The 26321-nt window shown below is 45.1% G+C and overlaps 1 protein-coding gene across 1 annotated transcript in view; it reads left to right on the plus strand.

Annotated features, from left to right (window-relative positions):
• Positions 1-5402: 5402 nt before the first annotated feature.
• The window catches only part of LOC141119514 (histamine H2 receptor-like), a 226095-nt gene continuing 205176 nt past the window's right edge, over positions 5403-26321 (plus strand). The window contains exon 1 of the mRNA XM_073610993.1: positions 5403-5763. The gene's annotated coding sequence lies outside the window, so the exon portion shown is untranslated. The remainder of the gene's footprint in view (positions 5764-26321) is intronic.

Consider the following 26321-nt stretch of genomic DNA (forward strand, 5'->3'; position numbering starts at 1 on the left):
TCAGCTGTGCATAGTGGACAAACAGCTTCTAGCTTTATTTTGTTCTGTAAGTTTTGAAAATTAAAGCTGGATGGTTAACATGCACAGCTGCTCCAGTCTTAGTAAATTCTTCTCTATATTTTGAAAAAAATACATTTCATAATAAAATTTGTTTTTAGGGCTGATTTGAATGGACAGAAATTGCACCAAACCATACCAAAAGTAACCCATGCGCTAATTTTAAAAATGCACGACAACTGGATCGCATGGCACTAATGCACATTGAGATCTGCGGCAGGCAAACCTACTGCATTTGCGACTTGCATTTGGGGTGTTGTTAACACTGACACCCACAGCAAATCGCAAGTGCAGTGCATTTTGAACATGGTGTGGGAAAAAGTCTTCAGTTGTTATTTGATAACCACTGCTGCCAAAAATCAGCATTTTGTCTAAAAGTAAGCTGTGAAACTAAACGTAAAGTCGCCGGTGAGAAGAAACTTACTATGTTTTCCTATTCTGATGTTTTCGTGCATAGGGCAAGGAAACAAGGCTAAGTGACTCAACCATGCATGAAAACATAGGAACTGGGGTGTAGAAAAATGGCAGCAGTTGCTCTGGACTGATGAGTCAACATTTTTTAATTATTTGGCTTTATCAAGAGACAGTTTGTTCTCTGAAAGGCTGGAGAGCTGTACAATAATGAATTTCTGCAGGCAACAGTGAAGCATGGCGGAGGTTCCTTGCAAGTTTGGTTATGCATTTCTGCAAATGGATTCGGAGATTTGGTCAGGATCAATGGTGTGCTCAATGCTGAGAAATACAGGCAGATACAGTACTTATCCATCATGCCATACTATCAGGAAGGAGTGTGATTAGCCCCAAATTAATTCTACAGCAGGACAATGACCTGAAACATACAGCCAATGTCATTAAGAACTATTTTCAGTGTAAAGAAGAACAAGGAGTCCTGGAAGCAATGGTTTGGACCCCACAGAGCCCTGATCTCACCATCATGGAGTCTGTCTGGGATTACATGAAGAGACAGAAGGATTTGAGGCAGCCTACATCCACAGATCTGTGCTTAGTTCTCCAAGATGTTCGGAACAACCTACCTGCCAAGTTCCTTCAAAACCTAGTTGCAAGTGTACCTAGAAGAACTGATGCTGGTTTGAAGGCGAAGGGTAGTCACACCAATTATTGATTTGATTTGGATTTCTCTTAAGGTCATTTACTTTCCGTTTTATTAATTGATAAACAGAAACTATTAACACTTCTATTTCTGAAAGTATTCTTAATTTACAGCATTTTTTTCACAACTGTCCAACACGTTTTCATATTATACTCACAAAACTGTACACGCACAGGCATAAATGAATCTTAGGACTGGATTCCTAAATCCTAATCACCAATATAGCAGATCTTTGCAATACTATATTACACAAATCAAGTATGCTAAGCATTTCAAAGGATATCCCCTCAGATGAAATCCAGTACTATGATTCATTTATGTGAATATACAATGTTGTGATTATATATGTATATATATATATATATATATATATATATATATATATATAAAATTAAATCCTGTATATTTTATCTTATTATCTTTTTTGAATACATTTTTTTTTTTCAAATAATGTCTTAGGCTGGTGTGCCCTTTTTGCTGTTTTTAATGCATAATTCATGGTAACCAACCAGATTTTGTAGCCATATCAGTAGGGGCTTATTCACACCACCCTGCCCTCTAAAATGCATGTGCGCTGGTGTGCCTTGTGTAGCGGATGTGCAATATGTTGGCCCAGGATGATCAGTAGTCAAACTTGATAGAAGTGTCTGAAGAATAAAGGAATGGTTAAGAAAAAACTTTTCCAGGAGTAGAACAGGTCCTTCGCCTAAGGACAATAGCAAAACAAAAAAAAACAAAAAATGGCGTTTCATGAAGTAGGTGGGCTTATATAAGCATGCACTAGTAGTGGCCCCAGCAAAGTTTATTCCCGTGTCCCAACACCTGAAAGTATTGGCAAAAAATCCATGGTCTGTGAATACCAGTATAGCTCCCCAGTAGGCTACTAGGTTCTAAATTTAGTTTTTGACCTCTCTGTAGCCAAGGGGAGCATTTATCATTTGGTTAAGTCTATTCTGGGTTCTATTGGTGCAAGCTTGATTACGTTCTCTGTTTTCTCAGAGAGCAGTGGGCCATATTGGGGTGGAAGAATACAGACCCTGGCCTGCAGATTATTGCTTCTTTAGCTAATCCCTGGTCAGTATGGTGAGTGATCAGCAGGGGGCTGAGAGGGGTATAAATGATCTGGAAACCAGAGCAGAGCTCTCTTGTTCCTGGGGAATTAAGACCAAGCCTGGGGGCTGTGGCATTTCTGGGAGTTCCCCTACAGTTCAAAGAATCCTTTCTGGGGTCCCAGCTTTTGGCTTGGGGACCTCTGGCCTAGCCTCATGAAGATTGCAGAGAGCTCTTCTAAGGATCCAGGACACAGGCAATCCAAGAACCGACTTATACTGCAAGTGGCTACACAATATTCAGGAAATAGTGAGTATCAGCCTTCTGGACACAGAGACTTTCTTTGGTCTTCCTATGAGGAAGCTTTCCTTCTGTATATTCAGTATTCCTGCTGAGGAGTCCCTGTTTTGTTCCATTCTTCTACACTTCAAAGGGGGTGTTTTCACCCCGAAGAATTAGAGCAGAGTTAGGGGTTCATTTACTAAAACTGGAGAGTGCAAAATTTGGTGCAGCTGTGTATAGTAACCAATCAGCTTCCAGGTATTTTTGTCAAAGCTTAAGGCCTCATGCACATGAGATGCTGTTAAACGCGTGTTCAGAGGCAGTTGGACACTTTTTTCAACTGCCCCTGAACTCATTCAATGTTATCCTATGTGTCCATGTACACAGTCTCATTTTTTGGCGTTTAACCTGGTTTTTCCAGAAGCAAAAAAATGGGTTCAGACGCAAAAGTTTTCCACGTTTCAGATGCCAAACGCAGCAAAACGCCGGTACCACATTTAGCCGCGTTTGCGTTTATAAGTGTTTTTAAAGGAACCCTATTTTTTGGACCAGAAAACACAGAAATATGATGGTAAACTGCAGCAGAGAATGATATTTTGCGACCTGATTTTGGGGCCCCATATCTCGGGGCCACTTGGTGCTAGGAACCCCAAATGTGGTGTGCGAACACAGTGGAACTAGCACTATAACATATCCAAATTTGGGGTTCCTAGCACCAAGTGGCCCCAAGATACGGGGCCCCAAAGTCGGGTCACAAAATGTCAAACACTTCTGCAGAGAATGACATTTTGTGACCCGACTTTGGGGCCCCATATCTCGAGGCCACAGTGCTAGTTCCACTGTATTTGCACACCACATTTGGGGTTCCTAAAATGTGAGACATATGGGGCCCCAAATTTGGGTCACAAAATGTCATTCTCTGCTCTGCAGACGCTTCTAGATGCAAATGCGGCTAAACGCGGCATGCAAGCGCGGCAAAACGCTTCTAAACACCGGTTTCAGCTTTTAAAAACATGTGTTCAGCAGAGTTTGCACCGGCGTCTCGTGTGCATGAAGCCTAATTGGACAAGCTGAAATTAGAAGCTGATTTGCTACCATGCACAACCGCACCAAATTTTGCACTCTCCAGTCTTAGTAAATCCACCCCTTAAATGTCCTCATTTGCAAGTTCTACGGTTATTGGAGTATCCCTTGGCTCACCCTCATCCTGTCCAAGTTCATACACCCCTCCCCCCTAGGGTGACCACATTTCCAAACTGCCATTCAGGGACATCCCCCCCGCCGCCCCCGCGCCCACCCAAAAAAGATGGGTTTTGATACTTTTTTTGCCAATTTTTGGAAATGACAATGGTCCCAAAAATGTGTCAAAATTGTTCGATGTGTTCGCCATAATGTCGCAGGCCCGATAAAAAACGCAGATCGCCGCCATTACTAGTAAAAAAAAAAAAAAAAAATAAAAATGCTTTACAGACGCTACAGCGCCTGCATAGCACCTGTAAAGAGCTGCTCCTGTCTCTCCAGTGTGAAAGCCCGAGTGCTTTCACACTGGAGCGGTACACTTGCAGGACGTTAAAAAAACTCCTGCAAGCTGCATCTTTGGAGCGGTGAAGGAGCGGTGTATACACCGCTCCAAAACCGCTCCTGTCCATTGATCTGAATGGCCACGATGCAGAACCGCTGGCAAAGCGGTGCTCTGCGGTGCTTTGCGGGTCGTTTTAACCCTTTTTTTGGCCGCTAGCGGGGGTTAAAACCGCCCCGCTGGCGGCCGAATAGCGTCACTAAAACGACGGTAAAGCGGCGCTAAAAACAGCGCCGTTTTACTGCCAGTGCCCCAGTGTGAAAGGACTCTTATATATACACACACAACACAACAATTTTTTTAAACCTTGTTAAACATTGTTAAAAGCAATACATGATTGCATTGCAAGCATGCATGTTCTCATAGAATAGTGTAGATGTGTAATAGTGTAGTGTAGAGTAGTACAAACCTGGAAGTTTGACTGGGGGGCCCCCCCTCAGGGACTCAGTCATGTGGCTCGGGTGACGGTCGTGGCCCTCGTGGGTGGGAGGCGGCTCAGGAGAAAAGTCGGGCTGCTGGCAAACAGTGGCAATGTGCTGCAGGCAGAAGGGAGTCGGCCCCCGGGACTGGCACTGGGCACAGGCTGCCATGGATCCTGGCTTACCAGCAGTGCCACTGCCAGCACTGCAGAATGCCGCTGGACTGGAGTCAGGAGGAGGAGGAGACTGTAACACTCTCTGCCTTGGACTCTGAGTCTGGCTGCTCTCTCTGCTGCTGTGGTGCGGCCAGAGGCGGAGAAGGAGAGGAGGTGGGTGGACCCGGAGCGCTGCGCAGGGCAACTCTGGGTAAGGTGGCCTCGCTCAGCCGACTTCACTGGTTGCTAGATGCGAGGCGGGGCGGCCCTAGCAACCAGTTCGGCACTTTGGCAATGTTATCTCAGGGTGGCTGACAGCTGGCTGTGTCTCCTTATTTCATTCCGGGACACTGTATTGTCCCGGAATGAAGGTGCCCGGGACACGGGACACAAATTTGGATTAAGGGACAATCCCGGGCAATCCGGGACACGTGGGCACCCTAGTGGGTTAGTTCACCTTTAGTGGTGTTAGTTCACCTAAACATTTTTTTTTCTGAAAAGGTAAACTAAAACCTTAAAGTTGATTTTGTATGGTCAGATTGTAGCATGCATGGCAGCCCTTGTACACTCAGCAATTTCAATATAATGCTTTAAAATATCTCCATTACAGAACAGTCTCTATTTCTACCTATTTTTCTCCATTGACTTTATTACATAACATTAGGCGCCCTCTTGTGGTGGTTATTGGAATTGCTGCTGTCAGCTGTCTGCTTGCCTAGATGCTCTACTCCCCAATGATTTTTACTTCTCAGCTGATATTAAGCAGCACCAGTCTCTGCCTTATGTCTCTGGTATACACTCTGCTCTCAGAATACAGAGCCCTTCCTGCCTGTGTGAGCTTTTTCCTCCTACCTGCTGAGCAACCTGCGCTGTGACTTGCCTCTCCTTCTCTCTGTGCTCACACCTCTGTCTCTGCCTCTTTGACTTCTTCATCTGGCTGAGGGCAATGACTCTTCTGTCTGCAGCTGATCCCTTCGCAGGGCAATTTTATGAATGGACTGCAAGTCGTGCAACTGCCGCTTGTGCAATTGGTCAATTCTTGGACTCTATGGGGATGGGGGCTCATTGCGTGTTGTGAATGGGTGACTTGCAGCATCCTGAAGGCTACAGGTAAGGCAAAGGCTAGCCATTGCTGTTTACCTCTTATTCATCTGTGCATACCAACATTGTTAATTAAAAAAAAAAATGTAAGTCTTTTTTTTTTTTTTTGCTTTGATTTTTTTTTTTTCATTTTATTTACAGTGTTTTTCTTTTGTGTTTTTGTGTTTTTTGTGTTTTTCTTTTTTTTTTTTTGTTATTTTGTATTGATTTTATCCCTTTTCATTTTATTTTATTGATTTTATTCATTTTATTTTATTTTATTGATTTTATTCATTTTATTTTATTGATTTTATTCATTTTTATTTTATTGATTTTATTTATTTTTATTTCATTTTTTATTCATTTTTATTTTATTTTATTTCTTTGTTGTATTATTTTTTTTCTTATATAGATATTTATTTTGTTAATTATTATAATTTTTATTATTTAAATTTTCATGATCTTTATTGATTTTATTTCCTCTTAATTTTAATAAATATTATTTGACTTCTTTGTTCATTCATTGGTTTCTTAATTTGAAGAGCATATTCTATTCCAAGACGGGAAGTGATAGGATCATGTATATTCTGCTCCCCTGTCTGGTTCTGATCCACTTGGACCTACAGTCAACTTTTGCGTCTCTCCATCATTATGTGCCAGCCTCAGTTAAAGGGAAACTGTCATCAGAGAAATACAGAAGCCACTATTGCTGGTCTATCTCTCTAAAAATTCATGTTATCTGGTTGTGATGCTCAGGATTTTGATTGAAAGCAGGTATAGAGATAAGGAATCCAGACTTTGACTTTCACTGGCTGCATGCTTGTTCCAAGTTTGTGGCTGAGAAGTGCTGAACCCAGACAGAGCCAGGCAACTAGTATTTTTAGACGGTGGTCATCATTGGCTGCCCCTGTATTTATCCACTTGCTGACCACAATTCGTCTATATACGTTGCGGTTTGCAAGTGGTTTATCGAGATTATGGCTGAAGCTCCTGAACCGCTGGAACGGATTCAGAAGCGGAAGGCACCTACTACTCCCTGGTTTCACTCGGAAAGAGAAATTATCTGACCTCGCCCCTAGCTGGTCTCAGAGGCGTTTATGAGGTAGATCGGCTTTGATCGCCACTATGGCTTTGGGGGACCGGAGCAACGTTATGACATCACTTCCGGTCCAGGATGGAAGTTAAACTTTTTTTTTTTTAAAGCGAAGGATCAAAAATGTTTTTTGATCTTTTTCTTTAAAAACTAAAGAAGAGATTTGGGGTATTTTTGACACCAGATCTCTTCATATAGAAGACCTGTCATCCTTATTTCTATTATGAGGGATATTTACATTCCTTGTAATAGGAATAAAAGTAATAAAAATAAATAAATAAGCAAAGGGGCAGTGTAAAATAAAAAATAAAATAAGAAAAATTTAATTTTTTTCTTATTTTTCCTTTTTTTTTCTTTTCACCTCCCCCCATCCCTCCATGCTCACGTGAAGAAGCGAACGCATAAGTAAGTCGTGCACGAATATGTGAATGATGTTTGCATCACACATGTGAGGTATCGCTGTGAACATTAGAGCGAGAGCAATAATTCTAGTGCTGGACTTCCTCTGTAACTCTAAACAGGTAACCTGTAAAGGCTTTTAAAGCATTGCTTATGGAGATTTTTAAGTAGCGTAGTTTGTCGCCATTCCATGTGTGACATGTAAGGTATCTATTTATTCGGCGTAACATCATCTTTCATATTATACCAAGAAATTGAGGTATATATTGTGTTTTCTTTTTGTTTATTCCTTAAGATGTATTTTTTCCCAAAAAAATGCATTTGAAAACCTGCTGCGCAAATATCATGTGACAAATTGAGACAATTGCCATTTTATTCCCTAGGGTCTCTGCTAAAAAATATATATATATAATGTTTGGGGGTTATAAGCAATTTTCTAGCAAAAAAATACTGATTTAAACTTGTGAAGAAAAAGTGCCAGAAAAAGCCTGGTCGGCATGTGGTACATTAAAAAAAAAAAAAAAAATCACTGCTCCTGGCCGAATAGAATTTTTAAAAAACAATTTTTGCCTTGGTACATGTTTCCCAAGGCAATGCCCACCCATACTATTTTTGACACCCTATTGCTACAAAACAATTGTGGAATATATTGTGTTTTTTTTTTTTTTTTTTATTCATTAAAATTATTTTTTTCCCAAAAAAATATGTTTAAAAAACCGCTGCGCAAATACCATGTGGCATAACAAAATTACAACAATTACCATTTTACAAACAAAAAGTGATTATCTCCTGACTGGTGTGCTGGGAGTGGAGATGCAAATGTTAGCTATACACACTGGCATCTACAGCTCACAGATTGGGGATCTGGACCACGGAAGCTTAGATAAGTATCATTTACACAACCCACCCACTCTCCCGCAACATTGTAATTTCACTAGACACTAAGGTCATTAATAGCTTAAAACAGAAAACTAATTGTGATACCCCTGGCAAAAGAACTCCTTTTATTTTTCCAAAAGTATGAAAAGAATATGTGGGTGCCATAGACAATGTCCGTAGATTTCCCTTACACTAAGGTTTGAAAACCTATAAATATTATAGTCAATGGCAATAAAAATTTACTGTAATACAAGATCAAAATAAGTTTATTAACACATTTTGGTCAGATCCTGAAATCAGACTCAGAAGAAGTGTAATTGAGGAACAAAGCCCGTCAGAGATATGTGGATGGACAATAGGGACTGTCACTCCAATCTGGAAGATAATAGGAAATAATTACAGCCCTGGAAACATCCTCGTTTTAGTCTTTAGACTGGAGAAAGCAGCGAGGGGGATAATGATGGAACCAAGAATAGACTGCACAAAAAAAAAAAACTGTCTAAAACAGAACCGGATAACCTGCCCTATAGAAAACCTGGTCACAGCTTGGGGGATCAGCAGCTCAGAAAACTATACAGTTGCTCAACTTTATGACAAATGCCAGGACTACATTGTTAGTGAATGTTTTACTATGATAAAGCTCCTAGTAGCCTTTCATCACTAAAGGGCCCAAGAATGGTTTTCCTAAGGGGCCCCATGAAAGCCATTGATTTTACAGTACAGAGCGAGTGCCAAAAGAGCCTTTTCTAGATGAACTTTTACTTTAAATTGAATTTACAGCTTTTTTCCTGAACCACTTGAAGACCAGGCCTTTTCTGGCACTTTTTGTTTACAAGTTTAAATCAGTATTTTTTGCTAGAAAATTACTGATAACCCCCAAACATATTTTTTTTTTTTAGCAGAGACCCTAGAGAATTAAATGGCGATCATTGCAATTTTTTATGTCACACAGTATTTTTGCAGCGTTTTTTAATTCTTTTTGCAATTTTTGGGGAAAAAATACATTTTAATGAATTATAAAAAAAAAATATATATATATATATATACAGTACCCCTAATCTTTTTGTATAATATAAAAGATGATGTTTAACACTTTTATTCCTATTACAAGGAATGTAAACTCCCATGTATTAGAAATAAGGATGACAGGTCCTCTTTATGAAGAGATCTGGGGTCAAAAAGACCCCAAAAAAACCTTTTGATCTTTTGCATTAAAAAAAAAAGGTTTTCTTCCACCCTGGAACGGAAGTAACATCATGGCGTTGCCCAGTCCTTCAAGGCCATTTAGCGTATATACTCTCAGATTGCCTCTGTGACCAGTCAACGGCACCGTCAGGTCATTTCTCGGGAGACCGGCAGAAACCGTAAGCCCGAGCAACACCGGCAGGAGGGGGGGGGAAGTGTTCCAGCAGGTCATGAGCTGCTCATATATGGCTCATATATCTACCATAACATAAAATCATCTAAGTCTGCTTGTAAGGGGGGTTGACAGGTTGTCCGTCACATCCTCCATGTTTCCCTCTTTCATTGGTTGCCAAGCGAGGGTCACACGAGAGGCTCCCCCTTTGGAGTGGGTTTTTGGGCTATGCCAGGCATTGAACAGTCACTAACCCTTGCACGTGGGGTTAGTTTACCAATGCCCCGGGGGCCAGGCAGGAGCCGCAGTCATGTGAAAAGTCAAACATTCAAGCAGTCTCCCAACTCAGAGATGAGCCACATATGTGCAGTACCCTAGATAGAAAGGTCTTCCTTAAACGTCTTCATCACATGTCCTACACACTTGTTCTAATGTTTGTGTTGCATTTGGAGGGACAATCTGAGCCTCTGTCCACTCCACCAGTCAGCATACCTTTGTTACCTCACTCCCAGAATGGGGTCCCACTGAGCACATAGCAAGGACCTCACATGTGCTCTCACTTAACTTTCCTCTTCCCAAACCAGGCTATAGATCTCCGTAATGCTAGTCCACTACTGGTGACCGATGAGACGGACAGCTGGGGGGGGGGGGGGGGGGGGGGGTCAGAGCACCAACCTTCTTGCTATCAGAGAACCTGTCACCTAACTAGGTACCAACCCAACAACTGGTTGTTATTTCTCCTTGCAGTTCTCCTGAACCTCTGCTGAAGTGATTTTACAGATACCCCAAACTGTGGTTAAGGACCAAAGTTCTTGGATGATATGCCAAACATGCACCCATTAAATTCCTTCAGATCAGGCACTGAGCAGTTGAATCAATGTTTTTTGTAAACTTGGCACATGTATAACATGCAATAACATTCCATTCCTAATTGAACCTAACTGTGGTTAAACATTATATTAAAGACTCTATAGAGAAAATACTGGGTAAATATAATGTACCCAATAACAACTTAAAGTACAAAAACTTTAGACATCAGGTTCACATTACAGTTTGTCTCTTAAAAGCTCAGAAGCCTCCAAAAACCTGTGAGGGGGTCACAAGGTTTGGACTGCCTAGGGGCCTCCACAGAGTTCAATCCAGCACTGGTTATGGGTGTGGTCATTTGCTTGCCAAAAAAATGTTGAGGTTGATTTACTAAAGGCAAATACAGTGCAAAAGTATTCACCCCCTTGGCTTTTTACCTATGTTGTTACAGTACAGCCTTTAGTTCAGTGGTTTTTTTTAATCTGAATTATATGTGATGGATCAGAACACAATAGTCTAAGTTGGTGAAATAAAATTAGAAACATATATACATACAACTATTTTTCAGAAATAAAAAAACGATAATTGGCATGTGCGTATGTATTCACCCCCTTTGTTATTAAGCCCATAACAAGCTCTGGTGCAACCAATTATCTTCAGAAGTCACATAATTAGTGAAATGATGTCCACCTGTGTGCAATCTAAATGTCACATGATCTGTTATTACATATTCACCCCTTTTTGAAAGGCCCCAGAGGCTGCAACACCTAAGCAAGAGGCTCCACTAACCAAACACTGCCATGAAGACCAAGGAACTCTTCAAACAAGTAAGGGGCAATTTTGTTGAGAAGTACAAGGCAGAGTTAGGTTATAAAAAAAATATCCAATCTTTGATGATCCCTAGGAGCACCATCAAATCTATCATAACCAAATGGAAAGAACGTGGCACAACAGCTAACCTGCCAAGAAACGGCCACACACCAAAACTCACGGACCGGGCAAGGAGGGCATTAATCAGAGAGGCAGCACAGAGACCTAAGGTAACCCTGGAGGAGCTGCAGAGTTCCACAGTAGAGACTGGGGTATCTGTACATAGGACAACTATAAGCTGTACGCTCCATAGGGTTGGGCTTTATGGCTGACTGGCTAGAAGAAAGCCATTAATTTCAGCAAAAAACAAAATGGCACATTTTGAGTTTGCGAAAAAGCATGTGGGAGACTCCCAAAATGTATGGAGGAAGGTGCTCTGGTCTGATGAGACTAAAATGGAACTTTTTGGCCATCAAAGAAAACGCTATGTCTGGTGCAAACCCAACACATCACATCACCCAAAGAACACCATCCCCACAGTGAAACATGGTGGTGGCAGCATCATGCTGTGGGGATGTTTTTCAGCAGTCGGGACTGGGAAACTGGTCAGAGTTGAGGGAAAGATGGATGGTGCTAAATACAGGGATATTCTTGAGCAAAACCTGTACCATTCTATGTGTGATTTGAGGCTAGGACGGAGGTTCACCTTCCAGCAAGAAAATGACCCCAAACACACTGCTAAAGCAACTCTTGAGTGGTTTAAGGGGAAACATGTAAATGTGTTGGAATGGCCTAGTCAAAGCCCAGACCTCAATCCAATAGAAAATCTGTGGTCAGACTTGAAAATTGCTGTTCACAAGCACAAACCATCCAACTTGAAGGAACTGGAGCAGTTTTGCAAGAAGGAATGGGCAAAAAATCCCAGTGGTAAGATATGGCATGCTCATAGAAACTTATTCAAAGCGGCTTGGAGCTGTGATAGCCGCAAAATGTGGCTCTACAAAGTATTGACTTTAGGGGGGTGAATAGTTATGCACATTGACTTTTCTGTTATTTTGTCCTATTTGTTGTTTGCTTCACACGCACAAAAAAAAATCTTCAAAGTTGTGGGCGTGCTCTGTAAATTGAATGATGCAAATACTCAAACAATCCATGTTAATCTCAGATTGTGAGGCAACAAAACTTGAAAAATGCCAAGGGGGTGAATATTTTTGCAAGGCACTGTAGACTGTGCACTTTGCAAGTGCATATGCTCCAGACCTTAGTGAATGGAGGGAAGTTCTGCTGACTTCCATCATCCAATCATGTGTAAGCAAAAACACATTTTTTTTTTTTTATTTCCCTTGCATGTGATTGGGTAGTCTTTGTAAAGTGAAGCTTTACCTCAATTACTAAGCTCTGGAGCAAAAGCACTTGCAAAGTGCACAGTCTATTTTCCTTTAGTATATCCACCCCATTGAATCCACCTTTCATTTTCTACTTGTCTGTGCCCCTGATGATTTTATCCACCTGACTAGGGATAACGAGGAGGATTTGACAGTACTGCAGAATTTTTTTAAATCATACAAGGGCAGCTCACTATGGATGGATGTGCCAGTGGGTAATTGTGATCTTGAGCTGTTTACAAATGTGGCTGATTTTGCTAGCCAGGGGGAGATATTTCAGGGCCAGTGGAGTGCAGGACCAAGGCCTTTTGAATAGGGAAAAGTTGGACTCTTGACAAACTTGGTTCTGTTTGAACTTTTCCACATTGTCTTGTCGGTGGAGTTGTGGGGCTCATTATTTTGCCAACAAATGGGTATGTTTTCATTGTAATAATATGGATGTAGCCACGGCTATCAACAACATATCTGCCTCTTCCAGCCTACAATACAGTTCCTTATGCTAGCATGCTTGCATTTGAATACTTTTGAATACTTCTACTTACTCAGTTCATATACCTGGTTGTTCCAATTGTGTGCCCCAATCTTTGTCTCAATTTTAATGTGACAAGTTCTGGTTGTTAACATCAGCCGCAAAGAAAAAAGGGATTCCTTTTCTGCAGAAGCTCTGTAGATAGCCTTTAGCATTGCATAAGTGCAGCTACTTTGGCAGTTTACTCACAGCTTGAAAAGAATGACCTGGTCAGTGAGCAACGAATTGTCTGTGCTTAACCAGAGGGTATCAGGGTTGACTTTTCTTATACTTTGTAGGATTCCTGAGAGCTTATTTAATTGTTTTTGCTACAAGAGCTATTGGAAGGCAATGGAAAGGGTTGCCCAGATAGTCTTTTACTTGTGGTAATACAAACTTTGCTTGATATTTGCTCATCTCAGCATGAGTAATTTTTTGTTTTGGGCAGTCTTTGCATTGGCCTTCCTTGTGATCCTGCGCATGGGGGAATTTGTTAGCCCCAACAAGCAAGGAAGTGGGGGATTGCAGGTGCAGGATGTGCCATGTACAAGGGCAGCAAAGTGGTTAGCATTTCTGCCTAGCAACTCTAGGATCGTCGATTTGAATCCCAACCACAGCACTACCTGCCTGGAGTTTGCATGTTCTCCCTGTGCCTGTGTGGGTTCCTTCCAGAGGCGGCTCTCTAATTAGGCAAATTAGGCGATCGCCTAAGGCCCCACAGTCAGAGGGGCCTCGCGGTCGGCTAATCTGCCTGTGATCAATCACTGATGCTGTCAAGGTCGCATCCCGGTCCGGTGGTAGCAAGTGCAGGGAGCGGGACAGTAGAGGCCTCTAGGTGGCGGCAGCGGCTGGATGATAGCACCTGGCTACAAGGCGGGCGGCATGTCCATGTGGGACCTGCAGCCGAGCTGCTCCTTCTGCCTGTGCCACTCACCCGACCTCTCCGCACCTGCCTCCTATTTGGTTCTGCAGTCAGGGCTGAGGGGGGGGGGGGGTCGCTGAAGCTATCCAGCTGAGCTGCAGTGCCCCATGATTGTGAGGAGGAAGGAGCTCTTATGCTGCCTGGCCGACTGCAGAGAAGGTGAGTGTCCGTGCAGCCTCCCTGTGTGTCTGAATAGGAGGAGCGGTGGTGAGACTGCACATAGTGGAATTGATTTTTCCAAATTACTCCGTGCAGCCGCTGAGTGTCTGCAGGAAGGAGAGGGGGAGAAGTGATCATTCAGCGGCTGCATGAAGGAATATGGAAAAATCAATTCCACTATGTGAAGTCTCCCCACCGCTCCTCCTATCTAACTTTTTTGGCATCCCTGTGCTCTCTGGCCCCTCCGTGCACACCCTGGCTCCGCCCCTCCTGCTCTCCAGCCCATCCTTGTCCTCCCTGGCTCCGCCCCCATTTCGTCAGCACCCCCTGCTCTCCACTCCAATTCTTTCTCCCCCCTCTCAAGCTCCCCCCCAGCGCTCTCCAGCCCCCACCCCTCCAGTGCTCTCCACCTTTCCCAGCACTCTCCGCCCCCACCCCCCAGCACCCCCCGCCCCCACCCCCAGCACTCTCCGGCCACCACCCCCCAGCACTCTCTGCCCCCACCCCCAAGCACTCTCCGGCCCCCACCCCCCAGCACTCTCCGCCCCCACCCCCCAGCACTCTCCGCCTCCACCCCCCAGCACTCTCCGCCCCCACCCTCCAGCACTCTCCGCCTCCACCCCCAGCACTCTCCGGCCCCCACCCCCCAGCACTCTCTGCCCCCACCCTCCAGCACTCTCCGCCCCCACCCCCCAGCACTCTCCGCCCCCACCCCCCAGCACTCTCCGCCCCCGCCCCCAAGCACTCTCCGGCCCCCACCCCCAGCACTCTCTGCCCCCACCCCAAGCACTCTCCGGCCCCCACCCCTCAGCACTCTCCGCCTCCACCCCCCAGCACCCTCCGCCTCCACCCCCCAGCACCCTCCGCCCACCACCCTCCAGCACTCTCCGCCTCCACCCCCAGCACTCTCCGGCCCCCACCCCCCCGCACTCTCCGCCCCCCCGCCCCCCAGCACTCTCCACCCCCCACCCTCCAGCACTCTCCGCCCCCCCACCCTCCAGCACTCTCTGCCTCCAGCCCCAGCACTCTCCGGCCCCCGCCCCCCAGCACTCACTGCCCCCCACCCTCCAGCACTCTTCGCCCACAGCACTCTCCAGCTCCTCCCTGCTCTTTGCCCCCCCCAGTGCCTTCACAGACTGGGACATGGGGCACAGGAGGGGCTGCAGACAGGGACAGGGCTAGAGATCTCTCTCACCCCCTTTCCCTCACCCCCTCTTTCTCACCTCCCCTCTCTCTCTCTCTTACCCCCTGTCACTCCCCTCACTCCCTCTCTCCCCCTCTCTCTTTGTCTCTCCTTCCCCCCTCTTTCTCTTACCCCCTCTCTCTCTCTCTCTTACCCCCTCTCCCCCCTCTCTCTCTCCCTCCCCCTCTCTCACCACACTCCTCTCTGGCTTTCTCCCCCTCTCACTCTCTCTCTCCCCCCTCTCTCCCTCTCTCCCTCTCTCTCCCTCTCTCTCTCCCCTCTCTCCCTCTCTCTCTCCCCTTCTCTCTCCCTCTCTCTCTCCCCTTCTCTCTCCCTCTCTCCCCCCCTCTCTCCCTCCTCTCTCTCTCCCCCCTCTCTCTCTCTCTCCATCTACCTCTCTCTCTCCCCCCTCTCTCTCTCTCCCCCCTCTCTCTGTCTCCCCCCTCTCTCTGTCTCCCCCCCCTCTCTCTCTCCCCCCTCTCTCCACCTCTCTCTCTCTCCACCTCTCTCTCCCCCTTTTGCGCACCCTTTCTCTACCCCTCTCTCTCAACCCCCTCTCGCTCACCTTCTCTCTCCCCCCTCTCCCCCCCTCTCTCTCCCCCTCCCCCTCTCTCACAATGTCTTGTTCCCCCTCTCTCTCCCTCCCTCTTTCTCTCTCCCCCTCTTTCTCCCTCCTCCCCTCTCTCTCTCCCCCTCTCTTTCCCCCCTCTCTCTCTCCCCCCTCTCTCTCTCCCTCTCTCTCTCCCCCCTCTCTCCCCCCCTCTCTCTCTCTCTCCCCCCTTTCTCTCCCCCCTCTCTCTCTCCCCTCTCTCCCCCCTCTCTCTCCACCCTCTCTCTCTCCCCTCCCTCCCTCCACCTCCCTCTCTCTCCACCTCACTCTCCCCCTTTTGCGCACCCTTTCTCTACCCCTCTCTCTCAACCCCCTCTCGCTCACCTTCTCTCTCCCCCCTCTCCCCTCCCCTCTCTCTCCCCTTCTCTCTCCCCCTCTCTATCTCCCCCTCTCTCACAATGTCTTGCTCCCCCTCTCTCTCCCACCCTCTTTTTCTCTCCCCCTCTTTCTCCCTCCCCCTCTTTCTCCCTCCTCCCCTCTCTCTCTCACTCTCCCCTATCGCTCACAATCTCTTGCTCCCCTTCTCTTGCCCCCTTTTTCTCTCTCTCCCCCTCCTTCTCTCCTCCCCTCTTTCTCTCTCTCTCTCTCCCTCCCTTTCCCTCCCCCTCTCTCTCTCCCCCTGCGCTGTGCTGAGATCCCCCCACTCTACTTCCTCTGTGGATGTGAAATGACTCAGTGACATCCCCTCCCCATTCTCCCAAGACACGGGAAATTCTTAGAGGGGTTGCCACCTTGCTGGGCCCCAGATGTTTTATTGGCTGCATATGTCTGATGGGTGAGTAGGATGCCCTGGGAGTGGTGCTGATGAACTATGTGCTAGATCTGTCCATCTTTTTGCAGCCATTTTTATTGCTTGAATTTTTTTTTCCCATTATGGGCGAAATTGGGGCCTCACATGTAAGTTTTGCCTAAGGCCTCACAAAGCCTAGAGCCGCCTCTGGTTCCTTCCACACTCCAAAGACATGCTGGTAGGTTAATTAGCTCCTGTCTAAATTGGCCCTAGTACAGTATGTGTATGTATGAATGTGAGTTAGGAGCCTTAGATTGTAAGCTCCTTGAGGTCAGGGACTGATGTGAATGTACAATATATATGTGTAAACCGCTGCATAAATTGATGGTGCTATATAAGTACCTGTAATAAATAAAATATGCAATAAATTTGGATCAGTAGGCCAATAACAGACCAATATAGTAAAGGGATCATTTTAAATGTTCTCTCTCATGAGGGACTTACGGACATGTCCTGTGAGGGTTATGGATAAATTCCTCTTTGGCTTCAGGGGGATATTCGCCATTTTGTTTAATGCCAATGGTGTCACATTTTAAATTTGTTTCTGTTTTTAGATAGTGTGTGAATTTGGCAGGTCATCAAGCTACAGACTATTCTTCAAACTCCTGCTTTAGTACAGGAAATAAGGCAGTGAGGTGGAGGTTGGATGGAACAATAGGGCAGATGAGAGTCTAACAAGTACCCTTTATATACTCTTCCTCTTTGGGTCATTTGACCTTAAGTCCCTTCTTTGCCGAATTGTTTGTGGTGATTTTGCTTATGTATGGTTGCATTTTATCCGCACTGTAAGGGTCGGTTCACACATGGGCAACACGACTTTAGCGCGACTTTGTACCGCGACTTCAACGCGGCTTCAGCGCGACTTTAGCGCGACTTCAGCGCGACTTCGGCAAATTACGAGGCGACTTGAAGTCGCCTCCATGGCAGGCGACTTCGCCTGTGGCCAATCACCTCTCTGGGAGGGAGGGGGGAGGGAGGGGTTTTCTCTGCAAAGTCGCTTGAGAGATCCGACTTGCAGGCGACTTACATTGAGTTGAATGGGTACAAGTCGCCTACAAGTCGGATAGAAGTAGTACAGGAACCTTTTTTGAAGTCGGAGCGACTTCAGTAGTGTCAGTTAAGACGGTTCAATTCACTACAATTGTAATCTAAATGCAAAGCGACTTGGGGCGACTTGGGGCGACTTGAGGGCGTACAAGTCGGATCCCAAGTCGCCCCAGTGTGAACCGAGCCTCAATGTTTGGTTGTTACTGTGAATTTTGGGTATATTACTTGTTGTTCTTTATTCCAGCGTATGCTGGGTGTCTGATCTGGATACTAGGGCATTCATATGTGTATTGGGGAGTAAGACATGTTGACATCTGGCCCAACGGTAGGCAATAGGGAGTTTCATGGAGCAAGGGCAGGGTAAGGTGTATGGGAGTACCTAGGATTCTTTGGTAATACTGGAAACTCAACGCTCTTCATCGACAGACTGCCTGACATCTTGGTCTTACATGTCAACAGAAGTTATTTGGTGCCAGTCTATGCGAGAGCTTATTAGGACAATAAATTTGAGTGCTTCAGATCCTTTCTTCTTTCCCAGGTACACTTAATGTCTAGTCAGCATAGTTGTTTGATTCATCTGGTACTTGACTCTGTGGAAAGATTGAATGAGGCTCACATTAAGGTAAATAGGGAGTTTGCAAGATGTATTGTCTGTAATGGTGGGCTTGTAGTGTGTTATTTATTGCTGGAATCCAATACACAGTTCTATCTTAGAGATTATAGAGTGCACCTGAATTCAGTCGTTACCAATATGTGTTTTTTGGGTATTCGCAATGGGATAAAAGCCATGAGAAATGATTACAAGCATAGACTTTAACGACTGAGGCTTTTTGGAGGTTTTGAGGGTCTCTGAAGGTGTCCATTTGTGTAAAAGGGGGTTGACACACATCTAAGGTATGACGTCCTGCTTTAGTTTGGACCAGTTGTTGTGACCCAGGATCAATGTACGGATGCATATACTGGAGAGGGTTTCAGTTATCATCCCCAAGGTGTAGTGTGGCTGGGACCACGCAAGAAACAGTAACAATGCTATGGCTTGATGTTCCTTTCTGGCACCTTCAAGGACCATGAACTCGGCTTTTTATTATGTACCATATTTGTTGTTATTTACTGTTATTTATTGTGGTAGACTTTCGTAAAAAAAAAAGCACTACTATGGCCATTGAAGTTATTTCTGGGTAAGATAAGTGGTAGGAGTGAATCTTGGCCTAGTGGTAGTTCTGAAATATCCTTGTCATACAATGAGAGAGAAGGCTGAGTGGAAGAGAACAGAGAGAAAAGCAGAAAATAGATGAGAAAATGAAAAGAACAGACAGCTTGAAAACAATTTCACTTCTTATTGATCACAATAGTTATTTCAAGCCTGAAAATATCTGTTGTAACCATTAAGCGGTGAAGAGCATGCACAGAAAAAGGGAGCAAGATAAGTAGAGACAGGCTCTTCATACCTAATGCTCATAGTTGCATAAATTCTTCACTGTGCTTGTACACAATGGGGTTTATTTACTAAAGCTGGAAAGTGTAAAATCAGGCTCACTTCTGCATAGAAACCAATGAGCTTCCAGGTTTTATTACCAAAGCTTAATTGAACAAGCTGGAGTTAGAAACTCATTGGTTTCTATGCAGAAGTGAGCCTGATTTTGCACTTTCCAGCTTTAGCAAATAAACCCCATTGCGTACTTAAAAGTTGGGTATGCCTGTTGTTATTTCTGTTTTTTTTTCTTGACAGTATTGTATACAGTATGTAAACGCTAATAATGAACTTCACATTTGATTCTTTTTAGTCTGTTAAATATACTTTTTTAGTTTGTAAACTTTCAAGAGCGTAACCCCTTTTTTTTTATCGAATTGTATTGTAACTTTGCTGCCCCCCTTTTTTTGTAAAGTACTGAGCAAATTGTTGGCACTATATAAATCCTGTATAATAATCATAAAAATGATTGAGTAAAGTGTTTTGTAATTTCTGTTCAATAAGTGCAAAGAATACCTGTTGATCCTGCTAGAAAATCAGGGCTTTCCTGTGTCCTGTGCACTCTGTAGTCTTATCCCAAGCACCCCCTTTTCAGGCGTCCGGCCCCTTTTCGGGCACCGGGCGCCTGAATTACAGCGGCAGAGGTTTTTTTTTTTTTAAGCACCTGATTAGAGCCATAGGCTCTCATAGGCATCAAAAAAGGTGACCTGCGAGCGCCATGCTCAGTGCCAGGTCACTCAGCTGTGTTAGAAAAGCAAATTAATATTCGCTTTCCTAACACTAAACCACCTCTCTGCCAATCAGGTGCTTGGATCTGTTACCCTTCACCTGATTGGCTGAAATGACAGGATTTGTGATTGGATGCCTATCAGGTGTCCAATCATAGCAGAGGACGGGAAGAGAAGACGGGAGAAGACATTGAGGAGCTGTCCCACCGCTACCGAGACAGGGTACAGACGGCGGGCGGGGGGCACACTGGCAGCATTTGATATGCACAGTGGCTGCGTTTGATGGGGCACAGTGGGAGCATTTGATGGGGCATAGTGGGGCTGCATTTGATGGGGCACAGTGAGGCAGCATTTGATATGGCACAGTGGGAGCATTTGATATGGCACAGTGGGAGCATTTGATATGGCACAGTGGCTGCGCTTGATGGGCACAGTGGCTGTGCTTTATGGGCACAGTGGCTGCGCTTGATGGGCACAGTGGCTGTGCTTGATGGCTCAGTGGCTGCGCTTGATGGCACAGTGGCGGCAATTGATGGGCACAGTGGCTGCGTTTGATGGTACAGTGGCGGCAATTGATGGGCACAGTGGCTGCGTTTGATGGCACAGTGGCGGCAATTGATGGGCACAGTGGCTGAGTTTGATGGCACAGTGGCTGCGTTTGATGGCACAGTGGCGGCAATTGATGGGCACAGTGGCTGTGATTGATGGTACAGTGAGGCTGCAATTGATGGGGTTCTTTTTTCAGAATTTTTCAGTTTGTTTGCACCCCCCAAAAATTTTAAGAACCAGCTGCCACTGGACAAACCCCTAGACTGTTGAAGGAACAGGAGTGAATAGACTGTTGCTGTGTGCCCAGCTTCCTCTGCAAAGTTTTGGGAAAGAACCTTTAAAATCTACAGTGGCCCCTTCAGGGATAACACTACATGGGAAAAAACAGGTGCAGGTGCAGCGCTCACAACGGGGAAACACTTATAAATCAAAAATGGAATCCAAATTTGGGTGCTCTGGCTCAAATGTCTTTCATCCATTAATCATAACCAAATAAAAATATAGAGCCGGCAACTCCAAAATTGATATGAATATCTTTATTGCTTACATGGCAGTGAGTTAAAAAGCTCTGTGATCAAGTCTATCTGCCGAAACGCGTTATCTCTTTTTAACTCACTGCCTTGTAAGCAATAAAGATATTCAGATGGATTTTGGAGTTGCCTGCTCTATATATATATTTTTTTGTTGCTAACTCTACATACAGAAGGTGGTAGGATCACCTTCTGGACACCTGGCAGCCACTGCTATACTGCCATCTGAAAAGTGATCCATTGCAGAACTTTTTCAGAGGGTGGTAGGCACTATCGCCAATGTGAAAAATCCAGAAAGCAGAGGAGGCTACGTGGGAGGACAAAATCCAGAAAGAAGTTTCACTTTCCCTCCACTTTTGTACTCCACATGCATGGAATTTTGATGGCATTGATTGATTCTACAGAACAGTGATGTGACAGAAGTGAAGCCACCGATGTGAAAATTGTCAGCACTTTAGAATGTGATGTTGTCAGAAGTACAGATATTTTTACCTCGTATAGACAATCTATACACCTGCCAATAACTGTTTAGTGCATTTCCCTGTTAGACGGAAGGCTACCTGCACCGTAACACCCTCAATTAATCTCAGCTGTCACCACTGGTTAAGTCTCCTATCAGCCCGACTCTGCAGCCTGTGTTACTAAATGAACCGGAGGGTGGTTTACTGAATACATATGTTCAGTCGTTCTTGTCACCGTGCCTGAAAGGCAGTTTGATGAGACTTTTGAATCTTTACTTCTTTGCAGTTCAATATTTTAATGACTGCATTTCACAGGCAGAATTCAAATGCTTTGTGTGGTGTAAAACGATCCCTTCCTGTTACGCTAGCATTACCCTTGGCTTTAATCCCAATATCACCCTTCCCTGTAACCTTAACACTAAAGCCTAGTACACACGGGCCAAATGTCGGTCGGCATCGGCCGGTTCATTGGAACCCGCTGACTTTCGCCCGTGTGTACTGGAGTCGATCAGACAGATCGGCTCCTAAACCTCTGATCCGGAGTGTTTTGGCAGGGGGCTGTTCCCCTGTTAGAACACAATAGAACATCGGGGAGATCGCTCTACTAACATTGGAGCTGTCAGATTTTTTTGAACAGCCCTGCTGGATTGAATGAAAAAAGAAACTACTGATGTGTACGAGGCTTAAGCCTCACACTAAGCCTTCCTGTAACCCTCACACTAAGCCTTCCTAGAGCCATCCATGTAACCCCAACATTAAAGGGGTTGTAAAGGCAGACGTTTTTTTATCTTAATGCATTCTATGCATTAAGATTAAAAAAACCTTTTGTGTGCAGCAGCCTCCCCAGCACCTCCTAATACTTACCTGAGCCCCATCTAGATCCAACAATGCTGCAGGAGTGTCTCAGCTGCCCGGAACTCCCCTCTCCATTGGCAGAGGCCGCAGCGTGGCGGCATTGGCTCCCACTGCTGACAATCAAAGTCAGTCAGTCAATGAGGAGAGAAAGGGGGCAGGGCCAGGTCACGGCTCTGTGTCTGAATGGACACAGGGAGCTGTAGCTTGACTTGGGTGCCCCCATAGCAAGCTGCTTGCTGTGGGGGCACTGAACAGGAGGGAGTGGCCAGAAGCGCCGAAGAGGGACCCAAGAAGAGGAGGATCTGGGGTGCTCTGTGCAAAACCATTACACAGGGCAGGTAAGTATAACATTTTTGTTATTTTTAACTAAAAAAAAAAAAAAAGCGAGACTTTAGTATTACTTTAAACCTCCCAGGAAAACTCACGCTAAGGTTAACCACTTGCCGACCGCCTCACGCCTATATACGTGAGCAGAATGGCACGGGCAGGCAAAATTACGTACCTGGTACGTGATTGCCTTCCCGCGGGTGGGGGGTCCGATCGGATCCCCCCCGGTGCCAGCGGCGGTCGGCATTTGTCTGGCAGTGATCAGAGATGAGTGGGAGGCCATCCGATCATGGCCCCCCCCTCGCGATCGCTCCCAGCCAATGAGAAACATCCCCTGCCTCTGTATAGTACACAGAGGATAAGGATGTGATGTCATCTCTCCTCGGCTCGGCAGTTTCCGTTCCGGCGCCGAGGAGAGAAGACATCTGAGTAAGTGTAACACACACACACACAGTAGAACATGCCAGGCATACATTACACCCCCGATCCCCCCCGATCGCCCCCCGATCCCCCCCAATCACCCCCCCCCCCCGTCACAAACTGACACCAAGCTGTTTTTTTTTTTTTTTTCCTGATTACTGCATGGTGTCAGTTTGTGACAGTTAGAAGTGGTAGGACAGTTAGGGTTAGCCCCCTGTAGGTCTAGGGTACCCCCCTAATAAAGTTTTAACCCCTTGATCACCCCCCGTCACCAGTGTCGCTAAGCGATCATTTTTCTGATCGCTGTATAAGTGTCGCTGGTGACGCTAGTTAGGGACGTAAATATTTAGGTTCGCCGTCAGCGTTTTATAGCAACATGGACCCCCATATACTATCTAATAAATGTTTTAACCCCTTGATTGCCCCCTAGTTAACCCTTTCACCACTGATCACCGTATAACCGTTACGGGTGACACTGGTTAGTTCGTTTATTTTTTATAGTGTCAGGGCACCCGCCGTTTATTACCGAATAAAGGTTTAGCCCCCTGATCGCCCGGCGGTGATATGCGTCGTCCCAGGCAGCGTCAGATTAGCGCCAGTACCGCTAACACCCACGCACGCAGCATACGCCTGCCTTAGTGGTATAGTATCTGAACGCATCAATATCTGATCCGATCAGATCTATACTAGCGTCCCCAGCAGTTTAGGGTTCCCAAAAACGCAGTGTTAGCGGGATCAGCCCAGATACCTGCTAGCACCTGCGTTTTGCCCCTCCGCCCGGCCCACCCAAGTGCAGTATCAATCAGTCACTGTCACTTACAAAACACTAAACGCATAACTGCAGCGTTCGCAGAGTCAGGCCTGATCCCTGCGATCGCTAACAGTTTTTTTGGTAGCGTTTTGGTGAACTGGCAAGCACCAGCCCCAGGCAGCGTCAGGTTAGTATATAATAAAAACCCAAGATAGAGTCAAAGCTGCGCTCAGATCTAAAATTATAAACAGGCAGTTGTGAAAAAGAAAAAAAGCTGCCAGCACCTACAAAAGTCCCGTATCTGACTCCTAAAATATGATAAACAAAAAAGTGCAGCGCTATATATGTAACATAGGAAAACATATAATTGAGAACCCACCAAGTGACATCATATCAATCAATCAATGCATAAGTGAAATCAATCAAGCAAAAAAAAACAAAAACTTTTGTTCACAAATGCATGTGAAAAAAATATTATAATATAAAACAATATATGTGATAGTCCAAGAGCATATTATAGTCCATAAACAGAGACGGAAAAAACCCTCATCCAGGAGAGGTGTGATAAGAAGTAGATGATCCACCAAGGAGTGTGTGAATAAGATCTGCTTACCAAACAGCGATGACCGCTATTACAGCAGTCTCGCCCAGCATAGGGATTATGGTCTCCCAAAACCACAGGTGCAGAGCGGGACCAGTAACTTTAACACTAGTGTTAAAGTTACTGGTCCCGCTCTGCACCTGTGGTTTTGGGAGACCATAATCCCTATGCTGGGCGAGACTGCTGTAATAGCGGTCATCGCTGTTTGGTAAGCAGATCTTATTCACACACTCCTTGGTGGATCATCTACTTCTTATCACACCTCTCCTGGATGAGGGTTTTTTCCGTCTCTGTTTATGGACTATAATATGCTCTTGGACTATCACATATATTGTTTTATATTATAATATTTTTTTCACATGCATTTGTGAACAAAAGTTTTTGTTTTTTTTTGCTTGATTGATTTCACTTATGCATTGATTGATTGATATGATGTCACTTGGTGGGTTCTCAATTATATGTTTTCCTATGTTACATATATAGCGCTGCACTTTTTAGCGTCAGGTTAGTGCCAGTAGCGCTAACACCCACGCACGCAGCGTACACCTCCCTTAGTGGTATAGTATCTGATCGGATCAATATCTGATTCGATCAGATCTATACTAGCGTCCCCAGCAGTTTAGGGTTCCCAAAAACGCAGTGTTAGCGGGATCGAAACCAAGAAACCTGCTAGGACCTGCGTTTTGCCCCTCCGCCCGGCCCAGCCCAGCCCACCCAAGTGCAGTATCGATCGATCACTGTCACTTACAAAACACTAAACGCATAACTGCAGCGTTCGCAGAGTCAGGCCTGATCCCTGCGATCGCTAACAGTTTTTTTTGTAGCGTTTTGGTGAACTGGCAAGCACCAGCGGCCTAGTACACCCCGGTCGTAGTCAAACCAGCACTGCAGTAACACTTGGTGACGTGGCGAGTCCCATAAGTGCAGTTCAAGCTGGTGAGGTGGCAAGCACAAGTAGTGTCCCGCTGCCACCAAGAAGACAAACACAGGCCCGTCGTGTCCATAGTGCCCTTCCTGCTGCATTCGCCAATCCTAATTGGGAACCCACCGCTTCTGCAGCGCCCGTACTTCCCCCATTCACATCCCCAACCAAATGCAGTCGGCTGCATGAGAGGCATTTTTATGTCCTCCTGAGTACCCCTACCCAACGAACCCCCCCAAAAAAGATGTTGTGTCTGCAGCAAGCGCGGATATAGGCGTGACACCCGCTATTATTGTCCCTCCTGTCCTGACAATCCTGGTCTTTGCATTGGTGAATGTTTTGAACGCTACCATTCACTAGTTGAGTATTAGCGTAGGGTACAGCATTGCACAGACTAGGCACACTTTCATAGGGTCTCCCAAGATGCCATCGCATTTTGAGAGACCCGAACCTGGAACCGGTTACAGTTATAAAAGTTACAGTTACAAAAAAAAGTGTAAAAAAAAAAACAAACACAAACAAAAATTTAAAAAAATAGTTGTCGTTTTATTGTTCTTTCTCTCTCTATTCTCTCTCTATTGTTCTGCTCTTTTTTTACTGTATTCTATTCTGCAATGTTTTATTGTTATTATGTTTTATTATGTTTGCTTTTCAGGTATGCAATTTTTTTTTTTTCAAATATAGATTTTATTTATTTTTTTACATGCCCAACATGGGCTGAGACATTACAATACAGTACGATGCATACATACATTGAAAATAAAGAGAGGAATATTCGTTTACCTTCCTGGATAATCTTATATATTAGAATATTTCCTACAGTAGAAGGTCAGCAGATAAAATTCACAATTAGCATTTCTCTCTATTGGTTTCCCTTCGCCTCCTATCCCACCTGGGCAGAATCTCAGTACCCAAGAGGGGAAGGGCAGCCGAGGACATCACAGACATTCATCGGGAAAAATAAAGGGGTAAATAAAGGAAGGGATAAGTAGCGGAAAAAAAAAAAAAAAAATAGGGGGGGGAG

The sequence above is a fragment of the Aquarana catesbeiana genome, linkage group LG01 (genome assembly GCF_042186555.1).
Source record: "Aquarana catesbeiana isolate 2022-GZ linkage group LG01, ASM4218655v1, whole genome shotgun sequence".
Lineage (NCBI taxonomy): Eukaryota > Metazoa > Chordata > Amphibia > Anura > Ranidae > Aquarana > Aquarana catesbeiana.